This window comes from Canis lupus, chromosome 27 (genome assembly GCF_048164855.1).
Source record: "Canis lupus baileyi chromosome 27, mCanLup2.hap1, whole genome shotgun sequence".
Classification (NCBI taxonomy): Eukaryota; Metazoa; Chordata; class Mammalia; order Carnivora; family Canidae; genus Canis; species Canis lupus.
In genome coordinates this window covers 7,589,019-7,606,293 of record NC_132864.1, presented here as the reverse complement: position 1 = coordinate 7,606,293, position 17,275 = coordinate 7,589,019, and the positions used below count along the sequence as shown (strand labels likewise).

Here is a 17,275-nt window from a genome sequence, read left to right as displayed (position 1 = left end):
ACACCAGACCCACCTCCCTTGCGGGGGCAGCTCCCGTGTCCCCCCAGAAATGCCCCAGGAGGTGGGCCTCTCCTGTGTCTGATGCTTGGAGGTTCTCCGTGTTCCTCTGGGCCCAGGGGGCTCTGCGGGACCACGGGGCAGCGACCTGCCCGCCCCTCTCTGAGCCCTCTGGCCCCTCCCCGCCCCCGCTGGCCCCTCTCCGCTGCGTCTGCCCTCCCGCCCCCTGCCCCCTCCCCTGCGCTGGACCCCCACAGCCCACTGGCCCCACCCCAAGCCTACTGCCCCTTCACCGCCCTCAGGCCCCTCCCCGCCCCCGCTGCCCCCCCTTCCCCCAGGTCTGAGCTGGAGCCAGAGAAGTGCACGGGAGTGTGATCTGAACGTTTCTAATGATCGCCCACCCAGAAAGCATCTTCGTCACTTCTCCCTGTTGCTCCAATTCCTCTATAGGGGCTTTAAAGGGAGGGAGGCACCTTGTCTTAAGTTTATGGGTTTTTGTATTTTCCCCAGAGCTGCTGGGAGCCGGAGCCGGCAGGAGGTGGACATGATGCCCCCACCCGGGGCGGGAGCCCCGTGCCCGGTTCCCCCGTCAGACCCCCTTTCCCCACTTTCTGAGGTAACTTGGGCCTCCTCCCTCTGCTTTCTGACCTGGGCAGCAGGCCTGAGGGACAGGTGCCCCCCCCCCTCCGCCCCAGGGCGACGACATCTGGGGTCTGGGCAAGAGAGTGGGGCTGTTACTGTAGAATTCCCCAGAGTGAAAACACCGATGAGGCCTCAGCCTCCTGCTCTGATCTGGCCCTGTCTGACCAGGGTCCACGCCTCCCGGGCGAAGGGGGTCAGCCCAGTCCACGTGGGGCCATCCTGGGTGGGTGGTGAGCTGCAGGCCTGCCTGGAGGGAATTATGCTGAGTGAAGCAAGTCAATCGGAGAAGGACAATCATCATGTGGTTTCACTCATACAGGGAATATAAGAAATAGTGAAAGGGATTATAGAAGGGAAAGGAGGGGAACTGAGTGGGAAAAATTAGAGAGGGAGACAAACCATGAGAGACACCTAACTCTGGGAAACGGACAAAGGGTAGTGGAAGGGGAGATGGGCAGGGGGTTGGGGTGACTGGGTGACGGGCACTGAGGGGGTCGCTTGATGGGTTGTGCACTGCGTGTTATCCTATATGTTGGCAAATTGAATTTAAACAAAAGTGACCGTCAAATGGTCCACGGATCTACATGTCTTAAATGTAAAAGTAAAATTCTTAAGAAAGAAAACGTGGGAGAAAGTTTTGTAATTGGTTAGGCAGGGCCTCAGGCACATTCATACCAGAGATACTGGCAAATTCACTTCATCAACATTGAAATCCTCTCTACAAATACGGTGCCGTACGAGCTGCCATGGGCTGGCAGTGAGCTCTGCCATTCAGAGACCTGGCAAGGTGCTTGCGTCTACAAGACATAAATAGCTCCTAAAGCTGCATAATAGCGAAACAAGGCACCCTATTTTTTAAAACTGGCAAAAGATCTACAGAGACATTGTAGCAAGGAAAGCACACAGTGACAAAGAAGCACAGGATGATGCCCAATGTCATGGGCCGCTAGGAAAATGCAAAGTAGACCACAGGAGACACCAGCGCACCCACTAGAATGGCCAAATATTACAAATATGTTCACAGGAAAAGGAAAAATGACAATGTCAAGTGTAGTTGGGGGTGTGGAGCCACAGGAGTTCAAATGCAGAGTGGCGCAGCCTCTGTGGCATAGAGCTGGGTGGTTTCCTACGCAGCGAAAGGCGCACTTAGGGAACGCCTGAGCCACCCCGGTCCTGGGTATCATTCAAGTGCAGCAGAAGCCTGTGTTTAGACAAACGCATGTGCGCCCACACCCGCGCGCGCACACACACAGACACACACACCCTGGACGTATGACACATCGTGTCACTGAACAAACTGGAAACAATCCAAGTGCCAGTGAGTGGACTGCAGACCGGGGGTCCCCATGCAGTGGACTATGCCACACACGAGAGCGTGGGACGAGTCTCAAGTGCGTTTGCTGTGTGGCCCCACTTACCTGAAGTTCTGGAGCTCCGGAGAGCTGTGAGCAGCTCCAGGAACCAGGGCTGAGAGGAGGTGTGCACACGGAGAAGCCAGGAGGGTCTGGGCAATTGATGAGACCCCCTGCCGGCGGTGCAGCGTCCCCGACACCCTGCGTGTGTTCAAACTCAGAAGGGCCCGGCACAGTGAGTGTGTGGATCAAAACATACTTCACGGTGCATGTCCTCCCCAGCCAAGCGGTTCCGGGGCCTGAGCCCCACAGAGCTGCCCACGTGTGCGCACACACTCATCACTGGAAAGGACTGAGTTCCGTGAAACATCTCCCAGTTGGGATGAGTTAAATGAGTTCTGCAGCATCCAGGCCGTGCAGCATACTATTCAGCTGCTAAAGAAGGAGGCTGATCTCTATTTACTGATAGGAAACACTTCCCAGTGTGTGTGGTTTTATGAGAAAGCAGGTGCAGGGAAGCATATATCATGCACTACCATTTGTATGGAGATAAGAGACGTATCTATGTACTTCCTTTGCAGACACAGAACTCTCCGGAAGGATAAGGAGCTGATTGATAAACTGATTGTCTGGGGAGAAACCGAGAGACGGAGGGACAGTGGAGGATGGGCGCTGCAGTGAGGGAGTCTGCGTCATGTGTTCAAACAGAAATGATTTTAAAGCTGCCACGGGGCATGTGAACAGTGAGGTCCTGTGAGACGTCTGGGGGCAATGTGGTCAAAGCAGGTCCTTCAGGGGCAGCGGGCAGGGGCCAGGCTGGGGCGGAGATGGAGGGGGGGCTGTCAGCAGGTGGCTCTGGAGGCTCGGGGGAGGGGCTGACCTGGGAGCCTGGTCTACCAGCGAGCGCATCAACATGCAGGACACCGTTTGCCTTGAATTTCAGATGAAGAGCACAGGACCCCTGGCATAGCTATGCCCCAGTGTTGCATGGGCTATACACATACAGAAGCTACTCTGGTTATCTGAAATTCGAGTGTACCTGGCCATCCTGTATTTTATCTGATAACCGCTGAGGAGAACACGTAAGGTGAGAAGAGACTGTGGGACTGAGCTCTAGGGAATTCAGGCAAGTGGGACCGGAGCTGACAATTCAGCCACACGGGTGGGGGTTGGGGACGCTCCCCCACCTTCTCCGCCTGAACCCCAGGACAGGATGGGGGCAAGGTGCCCCGAGGGGTATTTCTTAGGGTCCTAATCTTGGCACTCGGGACAGCAGCACAGAGCACAGGAGTCCCCGTGCCTCTGCAGATATGTTAAACACACGGGGATGTAAATACCTACATCACGTATGTCAGGACCTCATGCGCCGTATATACGGTTAGATCTATGTTCTATACTTCGTATACGATTTATGTACGATATAAATGCACACATTATACGAATATTTCATCTATTTATGTTGTTTTGAAGATGCGTCCGCTGAGACTGTGATTGTGACTCAATCGGGGAGAATGTTCTACCACTCGGAGCTTTTTAGACGCAGAATTTATTTCAGCGCCTCCCGTACACAGTCAGGGAGGACGGGGAGCAGTGGCTGAGGAGCCTGGAGCACCAGACACCGCCGGAGCAGGGGAGGCAGAAGGAGGGCTCAGAGGACAGGAGGGGAGGAAGAGCAGGTGGTCCTGCCACCTCCTGCCGCGGCTGGGGTTCAAGGGGGGGTCACTGAGGACAGGGAAGTCCCAGTTTCTTTGAGAAAGTCAGTGTTTGCAAGACCCAGAAGTAGATCAGCAGCAGGGTGTTTGCATTTGAAATCAAGTACTCCATCCGCGTGAGGGGCGGGTAGGGACGGAGTCTAGGAGAGGGGGTAGTTAACAGGGGGCACAGAGGACCCGGGGGGAGGGGAGGGGTGACAGAGAGGGGCGGGGAGGGCTCCGTGGAGGTGCAGGCCCCGCCCAGGGCAGCCAGCACCCCAGGGAGGTGCTGGGGGCAGCTGAGGACCAGGTCCTTTCTGCTACCTGGGAGGGGCAGGGGCATCCCAGGGTATCACCTCCTCCGGGAGCCCCCCACACCCCCCAGGAGGGGAAGGGCTGTCCTCATCCCCGTACCCACGGGGAGACTGAGGCTTGGGCCCACCTGGGGCCACAGGGCCCTGGGGAGCTGGGGTCCCCCGCTGCCTGGGCCCCCGCCCCTCAGCGAGCTGCAGGCAGGAGACAAGGAGCACAGGCTGCTCACAGGCACTCCGCACCCCGCTCTGCTCCTCCCTCGAAACAGCAGCGCTGCTGATGCTCCTGGCAGCTCCTGAACCAGATAAATTAACTTAATCTTCCCGAGATTCAGCGAACCTGCATTATCTCCGGTTTCCTCATAAAGTCTAACAGCTTCCATCCAATTAATTACCGGCACAAAACACAGACTCAGAAACAGGGTGGATTCCAAGACTTTGAGTTGCTCCCCACACCAGTTAACCCTTCCCCTCCTGCCGCACTTGGAAGTCTCGCCAGCAGCACAGCTTTGGCCCAGAAGCAGCTCATTACAGGGGAGTCTCCTCACTTCCAAGGGTCCTTGGGGCTGCGTCTGTCCTGCTGCCACTGGTGAGCAGAGCGGTCACTCAGATGGCAGCCCAGGTGACCTGCACAAAATGCACGGGCAGCCCGGATGGTGACGGGACAGGGTCCTTGCAGGTGGGTGAAGGCTGCTCAGCTCTGCCCCCCAGGGCGGGCGTCCATGAGGTCTGGCCTTGCCCCCTTGTCCTGGCATCTCCTTCATTAGGAACCTGCGGGCCCCCGAGGAGAGAAAGTCGCCGGCGTCTTGGGGGCTAAGAGGTGGCAGCCCCATTTCCGGAGACGAATTTAGACACCCAGTGTGACAGCTCCTGGGGACCCTGGAGGGCAGCTGAGTGAGCTGGTCCTTCTTCCTCAGGTAACAGCACCTGGTTTCCATCGGGGGGCTCTCCCCACACTGTCCGGGTGGTCTGGGTAGGGCTGATGGCACCCCCACCCCAGGTGCTCAGCCTCTGCAGACCAGAGCCTTCCGTTCCCAGGACAGGGTGATGGATGCAGGCGTGGCAGGTGGCTGCATCCGCTTGGAGAAGAGAATTTGTCTCGGTGGACGTGACACCGAGGAGATGCTGGTCTGGGACGACGTGGGCACAGGAAACGTGACCCACGAGATAGAGAGGTCAGGCCCTGCTGCCAGGGCTTGAGCTACTGGATCAAACTGCGCCTGAAGCTGCACCATCCTGAGCTTCTCATTACTTCCCCTTTGTGCCTGGGTCTGTTCTGTTTTTTTTTTTTTCTTTTTTCTTTTTTTTTCTTTTCTTTTCTTTCTTTCTTTCTTTCTTTCTTTCTTTCTTTCTTTCTTTCTTTCTTTCTTTCTTTCTTTCTTTCTTTTCTTTTCTTTCTTTTTTTTCATTCTGCTGGCTCACAAGCCCACCGGTGTGACATAGGACCCACTCCCCATTAGACATACACCTGGTCCCTGAAATCTCTAGGGGCTTTGGAACATTTCTCATGACTCATTAAGGGTCCTGCTGCTCTGAGCTGGCTCCGCCACAGCCCTGCAGACACCATGCTGGAGTCTGAGCCCCACAAACATCCTGCCCCTTCCTTTGCCACTCCCAGCCAAGGCCCCTGTCACCACTGGTCATGTCCCGCAGGGAGAGGCCCCTCCAGCCCGACCTCAGTGGCCCCCAAGCTCGGGGTGTGCAGAGGGTCCGAGGGGAAAAGCCCTGTTCAGCCTGTCGTGAGGAGGGGTCCGGCAAGCCTGCCCAGTGAAGGCAGAGGTGCCGTGGGCTCTGCCTCAGGGGCCTCGTCACAGCAGGTGGACAGGACACAGAGAAGCTCTCGGAGCAGGTGCAGCTGGGCACGGGGAGAAGGTGGCACCCACCCCCCGGTGTAAGAGGGTCTGCATCTGATCCCAGTCTTCAGAGGACGGGGGCCTGGGGGGTCAGGTCTGCGGTGACCCTGCGTCATGATGGGGGCTCATTTGCACCCCTCCTTCAGCCGCTCCCCAGCTGCGTGAGCACCTACCTCCTGCATCGACCCTGTACTACCGAAGCCTGAGCAACTTTGATCCCACACTGAGCCTGAGGCCGGCAGCAGCTGGACGGTCTGTGTGCACCGCGGTCCCGAGCTGGTGGTGGGGGGGTCTCAGTCTGCAGAGAGAACCTCTGTCCTGACCCATACTGACCCTGGCGAGAAGCCCTGGGCGCTCTGGGCCACCCCGTGCCGGCGGGGTCTTGGTGGGCCCCCGTGGTCACTGCCCCGACTGACCTCAGAGCAGCCCCTGAGGCTCTCTGCTGGGATTCCCAGTCCCACCTCACAGGCAGGGAAACTGAGGCCAGAGAAGCCTGGTGGACCCACCCGCTCCGGCCCCACACTGATCGGACCCATCAGGGCCGTGGACACCCCCACCTCCCCAGGGGCCAGGCTCCTTGACCAGCACCTTCCAGCGGGGAGGGCATGCGGTGCTCACCTCAGGCCTGGGGCCAGGTGTCACTGCGTACACCCCTGCGCCCGTCTCTGCTGAGTGGACTCTGTCCTGTCTTGCTGGGGGTGCCCGGGTTCAGACCGCGGTGCCCTGACCCTGCCTGTGGGGGGCTCCTGGCCTCACCAGGGGACAGAGGGAGGTGGGGGCACCGAGGGTGTGCATGCCAGGGACGACCTCGAGGAAGGAGGGGCCACGGGGAGCCGCGGAAGGTTGTAGGGGAAGGGCATCCTGCCCCCGGAGTCCCCAGGGAGCCTCTTCATTGGTGCTGAGGCCTTGGCCACGTCCACCCTCACAGCTGTGCCCCCCTGAGGTCGATGACCTCTGTGTCCCCTTAGCGAGGGGTCAGCTGCAGGAAGGCCATAGGGAGGGCGGATCCTGCTGCAAAGAGCTTCATTCAGTGCCCCAGTGTCGGGGGGAGCCGGGGCTGGAGCTAGAAATAGACCGGCAGTGGCCCCACGCGGTGCAGGGCACGGGACCGGGTCCCGGGGTCACCCTTCCTGCTTCTGTGGGAGGAAACCCCAGCCGGGGGAGGCTGTTCCCAACAAGGCCGCCTTGTGTGGCTCTCTGAGGACCTTTCACAGGGAAGCCCAGCTGCAGCCCCCTCCCCTCCAGCGACCCGGGGCCTTCCCTGTGGCCCAGGCCAGGAGGCCGGCAGACCCTGGGGGCCTGAGGAGGGCCTGGGAATGGGCCAGACCCACTGGGAGCCCCAGCGCCTCCTCCCAGGCAGAGACTTGGGGTGCTGACCCAGGGTTTCCCATGGCGCACACCAGGGGCTCCTCTGTCAGCCCACCAGGGCAGAGAAGTCCATCAGGGAAGAGTGGACCCTGCTGGTGGGCGAGTTGTGGGCGCACTGCTGGGGACACTCGGGATGCAGGGTGGGTGCAGATGCTCTTCCACCCAGATCCCACAGGGGACTGCGGTTCTGAGCACTCTGCCTGTGCAGGGGGACAGCCTGGATCCCCAGGCGAGCTCGTCCTCCCCGGGAGGGGCCCCTCTAGTGCTCCCCAGGGAGCCCAGGAGGCCGCAGACCCCAGGACCCAGCTGTCTCTCCAGTACCCCCTGCCCGCTCTCCCCGGGATCTGGAGAGCAGAGCTCTGTGGGCACCACGTCCCGTTGGGGCCGCACTCCACACCACCCTGCATGTCCTCACCAGACACACCCAGGGTCAAACGGACAGCAAGGCATTGACCCAATATTGACAGATTGATTGACTGAGTGACTGTGTGACCGGCGACAGGCTGGCCCAACTGTTGCTTGCTGTGAGCGTGGCCTGGAGCTCCCCAAGGAGGAGCAACTAGGGCACACATTGTAACTGTGCCCCCACGCGCCCCCAGAGCTTCCTTAGGTCATTACATCCCTTCCCGGGCCCGTCCAGCCTTATCGCCAGCATCAGCTGCCCCCAGGTCTGTGTCAAAGAAGGTTCCGGAACATCCCACTGAACCCTCCCTTTTCTGAAAAGGACGAGGACATATACTATGGCTGCAAATCTTCCGATTTTGGGAAAGGCAGGCTCCTGAATGTCTGAAGATGTGACCTGATGAGTTCTGGGTGACCGTGGGGAGCCCCTTCTCAGAGGCAGATGATCGGAGGTCTCCAGGATGGTGAGCTCTGCAGCTGTCCAGATGTTTGAGGGCGGATTCCTGCCCAGGAACCAGAGACGGTCAGCACCCAGAGGGCGGGCTTCTGCGAGGTTTGGGGCAGGTGGCAGATGTGGAAAAAGGCAGCGACAGGAGAAAGTCCTCTCACACAGGGTTATGCACATGGCACGGAGGTGGTGGTGTTTCCTGCACGGCCATGTGTGTGCCTGTGCGCATACGCATGTGTGAATGTCACTGTGCGCACCCATGCGTTCATGGGTGTGTGTGCATGCGTGTCATGTGCACATGCACATGCATGTGTGCATGGATGTGTATGTGTTCTGTGCGTGCATTCGCACGTGTATGTGGGTGTCTGTGCGTGTGCACATGCGTGTGTGTGCATGTGCTGGGGTGTGTATGCACGTGTGTGTCTGGGTCTGCTTGTGCACCCCTGAGCCAGGAGACAGCAGGTGGAGAGCTGGCTTGGGGGGAGTGCTCCGTTCTCTTTGTGGGCACTCTGCCCCACCCTGGCCTTGGGGTTGTCACACCAGTCCCTCCTGCGCCCAGATCCTCCCCATCTCCTCCCTGGGCCACATGCTGGAGCCGCACAGCAGGCCTGCTCTGAAGGAACCCTGAGCCCAGTGGATGCTGCAGTTTTGGGGCCCGGTCCTGAGACTGCCGGTCCCCCCGCCCCCCCCCCCCAGCCCTGATGAGGAAACAGCCTCGTGGACACAAATTAGTCCCCTGCGTGAGTCCCTGAGAACCTCTTCCTGGAGATGTTTTGTGTTCTCATGGGCTCTTCACAACCATCAGTGTGGAGACGAATCCTCCAGGGTCCAGAAGCAGCAGCATCCTCATTGTCCTCACTGGATCCTGATTGAGGAACGGGATGCGGACAGGGAGGGGAGTGGGAAAATGCTCCTGGGCCTTGGAGTGTACTGAGCCGTTTGCGGGGAGCCAGGCCTGCAGGAGGTGGAGCAGGATCCGGCTCTCCAGCTGGGCACACCCCTGTTCTGTTCTGTCAAGGTGGCGGGGGAGGCTGACCTGGCGGGGTCCCCACCTGGCGTCAGGCTAGAAGCCTCTAGAAGGCCTGGTTTGTGTTGCAGGTCCCACGTCCGAGCCCAGACTCTCAGGGAGACCCAGGCCCTTGTCTTTAACCGGCTCCCAGGTGACCCGTGTGGGTCCCACAGCGAGAGAAGCAGCGTGCTGGTGGGAGCGGACTGTGGCTGGCAGTTGAAGCGCCCAGCACCCGCTCACCCACCCACCCGCTCACTCAACAGCCTCTCTCGTGGGGACTCGCTGGCGCAGGGGCCTGTGGTGAGCGAGCGGACCCGGGCCCCGGGGGCATGGCCTTCACACTGAGCTGGGGGACATGGTGTGTGGCCGCGGGGGCCATGCGGGAAACGGTTGGCACCAAGGGGTTACCTGCAGAGGCCGAAAGGAAGGCCGAGGGCTGGAACCCAGGGCGCTCAGGCCAGACAGCAAAGCTCCGGCGGTCTGCGTGGGATGACTTTCGGGAATCCAGCAGCCACCAGGAGCTCCCGAGGCCTCAGTGACAGCACAACTGAATTGCTTTTCAGGCCACTGGTCCATGAACGCAAGATGCGGAGTGAAGCCTTGGAAGGCCTGGAAAGCCTAGAGGCTGTGTCTGCGCAGGAGACCGTTCTGAACGCCAAGTGCTGCCGCGTCAGCTGACACACCACAGTTATTAATTATGGATGCTGCTGGAATCTCTGCTGCACAGTTGGGACCATCAAATATACACAGCGGCACAAACCACCCAGCAAATGGGAGGCAACGGGGTAAAGGACCCGCCAAGAGGGGCGCACGGGACAAACTTGGTGCCAAGTGCCTGTGGGAAGAGCCACCCTTGCCGGTCCCTGTGACCTCCCCTCAGGATCCCAGGGGAGGAGATCCGTGTGTCGGTCACCCAGGGGACTCGCTGAGCGCCCGCTGTGTGCTAGGCCCCGTGCCAGGCCCAGGGGAACGGCAGTGCCAGGGCAGGCCCGCGTCCTAGAGCACCTGCGCTGGGCAGCAGGGGGCACTGGGGCATCTGGGAACAGTGGAGCGCCTGTGGCTGTGTCTTCCCTGCTGGGGCAGGCTCGGAGGAGACCTGCTGGGGATGGAGTCTTGAGTCTGCCTTGAGCTCAGTTTGCCGTCACTGGTCCCCACACAGGTTCGGCAGCTGTGGGTGGGTCCTTTGATGAGGCCCTGTGTCTTCTGGATGCAAAGCACTCGGGATTCCAGTCAGGTCCCCTCTGAATAATGCCGGGGGGTGGGGGCATAACATGTTCTAGGTCCTAGCTTCCGGGGAGCTGGGGGCTGCTGGGCGGAGCCCACAGAGTGCAGCTTCGAACCATCGTGTCATGATTCAGGGGGAAGAGAAGCGTGGGCAGAGCCTGGGCGGGGAGCCCCCTGTGCCCGGGCCACTGATGCTCAGAGGAGGGCCTGCCGCGGGTTGGCCCCCTACCTGTTTCTCTGAGGGCCAGCTCCAGAGCAGGTGCTGCCGGGGGCTTCCTCTCGGGGTCTGGAGCCCAGGAGATGCTCAGCAGCCCTGGGGAGGGAGGTGTTTATGGCTCCATTCACTTGCCCACCAGGAAGAGCCTGGCCTCCCAGAAAACCTGACAGTCCCATGTCTGCCCGCTTGCTTGTCCAGGAGAGGCTTGTTGGTTAAGAATAAGACAGGGTTGGGATCCCTGGGTGGCGCAGCGGTTTGGCGCCTGCCTTTGGCCCAGGGCGCGATCCTGGAGACCCGGGATCGAATCCCACGTCGGGCTCCCGGTGCATGGAGCCTGCTTCTCCCTCTGCCTGTGTCTCTGCCTCTCTCTCTCTCTCTCTCTCTCTGTGACTATCATAAATAAATAAATAAAATTAAAAAAAAAAAAAAGAATAAGACAGGGTTGTCCTCTGGTGCAGAAGGAGGAAACAACCAGAAACACCATCCTCTTCTCTGCTGTTGCTGGGTGTAAATGCCAATGAATCCCCTCTCGGAGGACAGTGCTGAGTAGAAGACCTGGAGGAAATTTCTTTTAATTTTTTGAATCCTGGGGAAACTCTGTGGCTAACCTGGAGTGCTCACACTAAATAGATGAAAGGGCTTTTCCTGCTCTCCTTCTTTACACAGAAATCACAAAGCAGTCGTGTTTTCATCCCTGGTACTAATTAGCTCAGTGTGCACACTCAGACAACAGTATGGCCATGGGATTTCCCTGCTTTGTGGGTCTGGAGTCTGCAGTCTGCGGGTGTGCAGTTCTGAGGTCTGTCGTCTGCGGGTCTGGGGTCTGCAGGACCCTTACTCCTCCCCTTTCCTGCTCTGCACTCAGGACATATGCCCCCTGGGCATGCCTTCTGCCTCTACTGTTAAGTTCTATGGCTCTTTCCAATAGTGTCCTATCCTGTTGCGGAGACAGGACCTCCTTCACCTCCCAGGGACATGAAGAGCCATGCTTTGGAAATTCCCTTCTTGTTCATTTGTGGTCTCTGCCTTCCTTCTGCATGTCTCTCTGTCAGGTGGGCCCACTGCCACCCTGCTGCTGGGGGAGCTGGCATGAGCCTGTGCTGGCACCATGTAAGGCCTCCACGATGGGGCAGAGGGAGCCCCCCCTGAGGGCACCTGGTCAGTCTCTCAGAGAGGGAAGGCTCCTCCGTCTCACCAGCAAGGTTTCCACTCCCAAGTGGGTCTGCTGGCTACTGTGCCTATGAACACCAGTCACCTGGAATGTGCTGTCTTCCCCACTTGGGTAACGCCTCTCCTGCTGTCCTCACTTTCTGGTGGGTGTCTAAGGGGACCCGAGGGCAGTGTGTTCAACCTGCATCTTCAACTGGGAGTTCTGACTCTTGAGAGATGGCGGTGTAGACCTTCACAGCTCACACCAGTGTCAGGAGGGAACAGGGGTGCCTGGCCGCTGGGTGGTGGTGCTCCTCAGCCTTGGGTCTTCATGTGAGTCCCCGGACCTTTTGGCAACTCAGCTGGACCAGTAGGTCCAGGGCGGCCTGAGGTTCTGCATTCCCCTAGGCCCCAGCCATGTTGCTGCTGCAGGCCCACAGACTGTGCTTCAGTACCAGGGACCTAAGAGATAGTGCCCAGGCCACAGCAGGCAGAGACTATCGGGCCGCACCATCAGGCTCAAGGTGGCTGCATGTCCTGGGCCTGGCACACATTTCTAAACAGTTCCCTCAGGCACCACTCAGGCCTCCCTTAGGGGCCACTCAGCTGTCATTCAGGCCTCACTCAGCCATTACTCAGGCATCCACACTCCTTCGCCTGCAGGAGTAGCTACACTAGCCTTCTCATCCATGTGCATAAGTGTCACATGGCTGGGTGGAGGCCATGCTGGTCATGGGCCTGGAGGACCTGCAGCCCCGTGCCCACTGCCCAGTGCCCAGGGCCTGTCCTCCTTACTTGCTCCACCCTTCCTGAGGGGCTTGTCACACCCACCACTGCTGATGACTCCCTGTGTACATATCGTCTGGAGCTGGAGCTCTGGTGCCTGTACCCAGCAGGAAGCAGAGGGAAGGAGCCTGGGCAGTACAAGCCACAGGTCAGCCTCAGCTGTCACAGTGCATACCTGGCAGCCTCTGGTGGGAGGTCACAGAGGGGTGCAGGAGAGGGGTGGGGAAACATTCCTTCAGAGTTCAGTGTGTTCATCATCAGGTTTAACTGACAATGAGGCTTTCTGGAGTCTGCCCAACAAGGTGGGACGTTTGGCAACACTGAACCGGCCTTTCCGTGTGGTCATCAGCAGCTGGAGGCCTTGGCAGCTGCCCCTGGAGAAGCCACGAGGTCTCTGACCCCACAGCCCACAGGAGGACTTCCTGTGGATGTGACATGCCTGCCTATGGCACGTGGCTGTATGACCTTGGCATTGGCATCTGTGTTATCAGCGCACCATGGATGAGCCATGTGGCCCTGAGCGTAATGAAAACATTTTCCCTCAAACAGGTGTGGTTGGTCTCTGCTCAAGTAGTGAGGGAGAAAACCTAAAGTGCTCCTGCCAGCAGTAAAGTAATAAGAAATAGAGACTGGAGCCCAGAGCAGGAAGTGCAGAGACAGGTGGTGTACATTCGGGCCTATGTGTCGATAGGACCTCGAGATATAGATATTTAATTTCTGCTACACCTTTGTCAAAGGCCTCTGTGAGGGGAGTATCAGATCAGATCCCAAAATGAGCAATTAGAGAAATTGCCTTTTAAGTGAAGAGCCTATAGCAAAGTAATTTAATTTTGGAAAATATAATTCAAGAGTCAGGCAGGAGGCAGGAGAGAATCAGTGGCCTCCTCTCCACAGTGGGGGAGGGGACGGTGGAGGCAGGACCTCTGGCAGTCAGGCCATCGGGGTGGAGCAGAGACAGGGCAGGTACACCGTCCCAGAGGATGATCCAGGGTTCCAGTGGCCCCTCAGTCCCCCCTCGGGTCCAGGAACACATGCTTTGGGTTTCTAGCAGGACTGGAGGACCACTTGGTTAGCCCAGAGCAGGGAGCATGTGGGACTGTGAGCAGACAACCCACATACAGGGCAGGTGGTGCTGACACCGGGTGGCCATGCCGAGGAGGACACGGGTCTGCAGCCCACATGGGGCCTTCTGGGACAGAAGCAGTAGCCACCACCTGCTGGGCTGACATATCAGCACCAAGGGTCCTTCGTGGGCTCAGCTTGCATTAGACGGCCATGGCCACATGGCCACATGCAGGCTGGACTTCTGTCTACATGTGCCCGGGCCTGGCCTACAGAGCACCCCTGATGGGGATCTGGTCTGGAAGACCCCCACCCAGCCCAGAGTCCCCAGCACAGCACAGCCCGGATAATGCAAGGAGTGGGCAGTGTACACTGAGCCAGCAGCCCCTCGGCCGGCTCTGCTGAGCCCCACACATCCAGACTTGCAGAAAACAGGCTCTTTTAGACAGCCCAGGGCACCAGACTTCTGTTGGCCACAGAGGAACTGAAACCCAGAATTACTCTTGGTGTGCACAACTGAAGAGGGGGCATTGTCGCTGTCCCCCACACTTCACACCCCTGTCCAGTCACGGCCCAACCCACTCCCTATGCAGCTCCCTAATGGTCTCCCCGGCCCACCATGACCCCTCCAGCCCTCTGCCTGTGTCCCCAGGAAGCTGCCTGTCTCTACACGAGCGTCGCGGGGCAGGGCCTGCGCTCATCCGGGGCCTGGGCCCCCACTTCTCTGTATGCCTGCAGGGGAGTCTCCCTTTCAGAAGAGACTAGAGACCTCTCCGCACCCTGTCCTGGGCAACCCCCTGTGGAGCTGGGCACTGGGATGGGCCGGACCTCTCCATAGGCTGAGCACCCTTCTGAGAGGGACACATGGTAGCAGATCGCGGGGACGCCCAGCCCTCGGTCTTCACGGTTCCAGAAAGCCTCAGGAGACCAGCTCAATCACCGAGGCTCACGGCCATGTGACTGTGCCAGCGGCCACCCCAGCTTGGGAGCCTGCAGCCCACAGCTCTCCCCACGAGGACAGCCACCCTAGGGTCAAATGAGTGGCCAGAAGGGCCACCCCAAGTGTGCGCAGCGGGAGAAGGCTGGAGTCACAGTTCTTCCTCAGACTAGACAATTTAGCTGTTACTTCAGTACTTGGGACTCCAAAGAGGGTCTTCAGTGTGCAGGGCACTGGGGGAAGAGAGTGAGCTGTTGGGAACTCATGGCAAGTGACTCACACAGGGCAGACACAGCCAGCAACAGTGTGACCCAAGCAGGGTGGGCGGGAGGCCCCAGGATGCAGCCCAGTGTGGCCTGATCCTGCTCCCATGTTGTGCACAGGGCAAAGGTGGGGGATGGGGTTCCCGGGGTGGCCTGTGGAAGATGAGGGGGACTGGGCCACATGGCAGAGGTGGCCCACTTGGGAAGGGCTCTAGAAGCACACTCATGGGTTCCGTGTTGGCTTAGAACCAAAGGTTTGTGTCCTGAGAAGGGAGGCAGGTGATGGTACTTGTGAGCTGGGAACACACCTAGAAGGGCAGGGGGTGAGGCAAGTGGATGCAAGGCTTCAGGGAGGAAGGAAGGGAGGGAGACGGAAGAAAGGAAGTTAGAGAGTCTGCATGAAGATGGGGCTGCACAGCAGGGAGTGAACTGACAGCTGGCACTGTGGAGCGTGGGTGCCCAAGAGGTGCTCAGTGTGAGCAGTGTGTGGGTGACATCCTGGTGGGGACACGGGAAGCCACTGGATGAACAGGGTGGGGGTCTGGGAAGGGAATGTCCTACACGTGGCTACGAGGAGCGCTGCACGCAGAGGGAACGGGGGGCCCAGGGCTGAGGCTTGAGGACCCTCTGCATTGGGATGTTGTTTAAAGAAGGAGGAGTAACATTGACATTTTCACAATATTAATTCTGCCAATCCATGAGCATGGGATATTTTTCCATCTCTTTGTGTCTTCCTCAATTTCTTTCAGAAGTTTTCTACGGTTTTTAGGGTATAGATCCTTTACCTCTTTGGTTAGGTTTATTCCTAGGTATCTTATGCTTTTGGGTGCAATTGTAAATGGGATTGACTCCTTAATTTCACTTTCTTCAGTCTCATTGTTAGTGTATAGAAATGCCACTGATTTCTGGGCATTGAGTTTGTATCCTGCCACGTTGTACTACAAAGTTGTGGTCATCAAGACAGTGTGGTACTGGCACAAAAACAGACACATAGATCGATGGAACAGAATAGAGAACCCAGAAGTGGACCCTCAACTTTATGGTCAACTAATATTCGATAAAGGAGGAAAGACTATCCACTGGAAGAAAGACTGTCTCTTCAATAGATGGTGCTGGGAAAATTGGACATCCACATGCAGAAGAATGAAACTAGACCACTCTCTTGCACCAGACACAAAGATAAACTCAAAATGGATGAAAGATCTAAATGTGAGACAAGATTCCATCAAAATCCTAGAGGAGAACACAGGCAACACCCTTTTTGAACTTGGCCACAGCAACTTCTTGCAAGATACATCCACGAAGGCAAAAGAAACAAAAGCAAAAATGAACTATTGGGACTTCATCAAGATAAGAAGCTTTTGCACAGCAAAGGATACAGTCAACAAAACTAAAAGACAACCTACAGAATGGGAGAAGATATTTGCAAATGATGTATCAGATAAAGGGCTAGTTTCCAAGATCTATAAAGAACTTCTTAAACTCAACACCAAAGAAACAAACAATCCAATCATGAAATGGGCAAAAGACATGAACAGAAATCTCACAGAGGAAGACATAGACATGGCCACCATGCATATGAGAAAATGCTCTGCATCACTTGCCATCAGGGAAATACAAATCAAAACCATCATGAGATACCACCTCACACCAGTGAGAATGGGGAAAATTAACAAGGCAGGAAACCACAAATGCTGGAGAGGATGCGGAGAAAAGGGAACCCTCTTACACTGTTGGTGGGAATGTGAACTGGTGCAGCCAGTCTGGAAAACTGTGTGGAGGTTCCTCAAAGAGTTAAAAATAGACCTGCCCTACGACCCAGCAATTGCACTGCTGGGGATTTACCCCAAAGATACAGATGCAATGAAACACCGGGACACCTGCACCCCGATGTTTCTAGCAGCAATGTCCACAATAGCCAAACTGTGGAAGGAGCCTCGGTGTCCATCGAAAGATGAATGGATAAAGAAGATGTGGTTTATGTATACAATGGAATATTCCTCAGCCATTAGAAACGACAAATACCCACCATTTGCTTCAATGTGGATGGAACTGGAGGGTATTACGCTGAGTGAAGTAAGTCAATCGGAGAAGGACAAACATTATATGTTCTCATTCATTTGGGGAATATAAATAATAGTGAAAGGGAATATAAGGGAAGGGAGAAGAAATGTGTGTGGGAAATATCAGAAAGGGAGACAGAACATAAAGACTCCTAACTCTGGGAAACGAACTAGGGGTGGTGGAAGGGGGGGGTGAATGGGTGACGGGCACTGACGGGGGCACTTGACGGGATGAGCCCTGGGTGTTATTCTGTATGTTGGCAAATTGAACACCAATAAAAAATAAATTTATTATAAAAAAAAAGATGGAGGAGGGAGGGATGACTTGGTGGCTCAGTGGTTGAGCATCTGCCTTTGGCTCAGGCATGATCCCAGGGACCAGGGATTGGGTCCCTCTTTGGGTTCCCCGCAGGGAGCCTGCTTCTCCCTCTGCCTGTGTCTCTGCCTCTCTGTGTTTCTCATGAATAAATAAATAAAATCTTTATATATATATAAAAAAAA

The 17,275-nt window shown here is 57.2% G+C and overlaps 1 long non-coding RNA gene across 1 annotated transcript; it reads left to right on the top strand.

The window, feature by feature from the left end:
• The first annotated feature begins 5,445 nt into the window (after nucleotides 1–5,445).
• Nucleotides 5,446–10,712, top strand: LOC140619140 (uncharacterized). The gene is made up of 4 exons (XR_012019073.1): nucleotides 5,446–6,098; nucleotides 7,939–8,139; nucleotides 9,163–9,373; nucleotides 9,637–10,712. It is a non-coding gene; the product is annotated as an uncharacterized lncRNA (long non-coding RNA).
• Nucleotides 10,713–17,275: the final 6,563 nt, after the last annotated feature.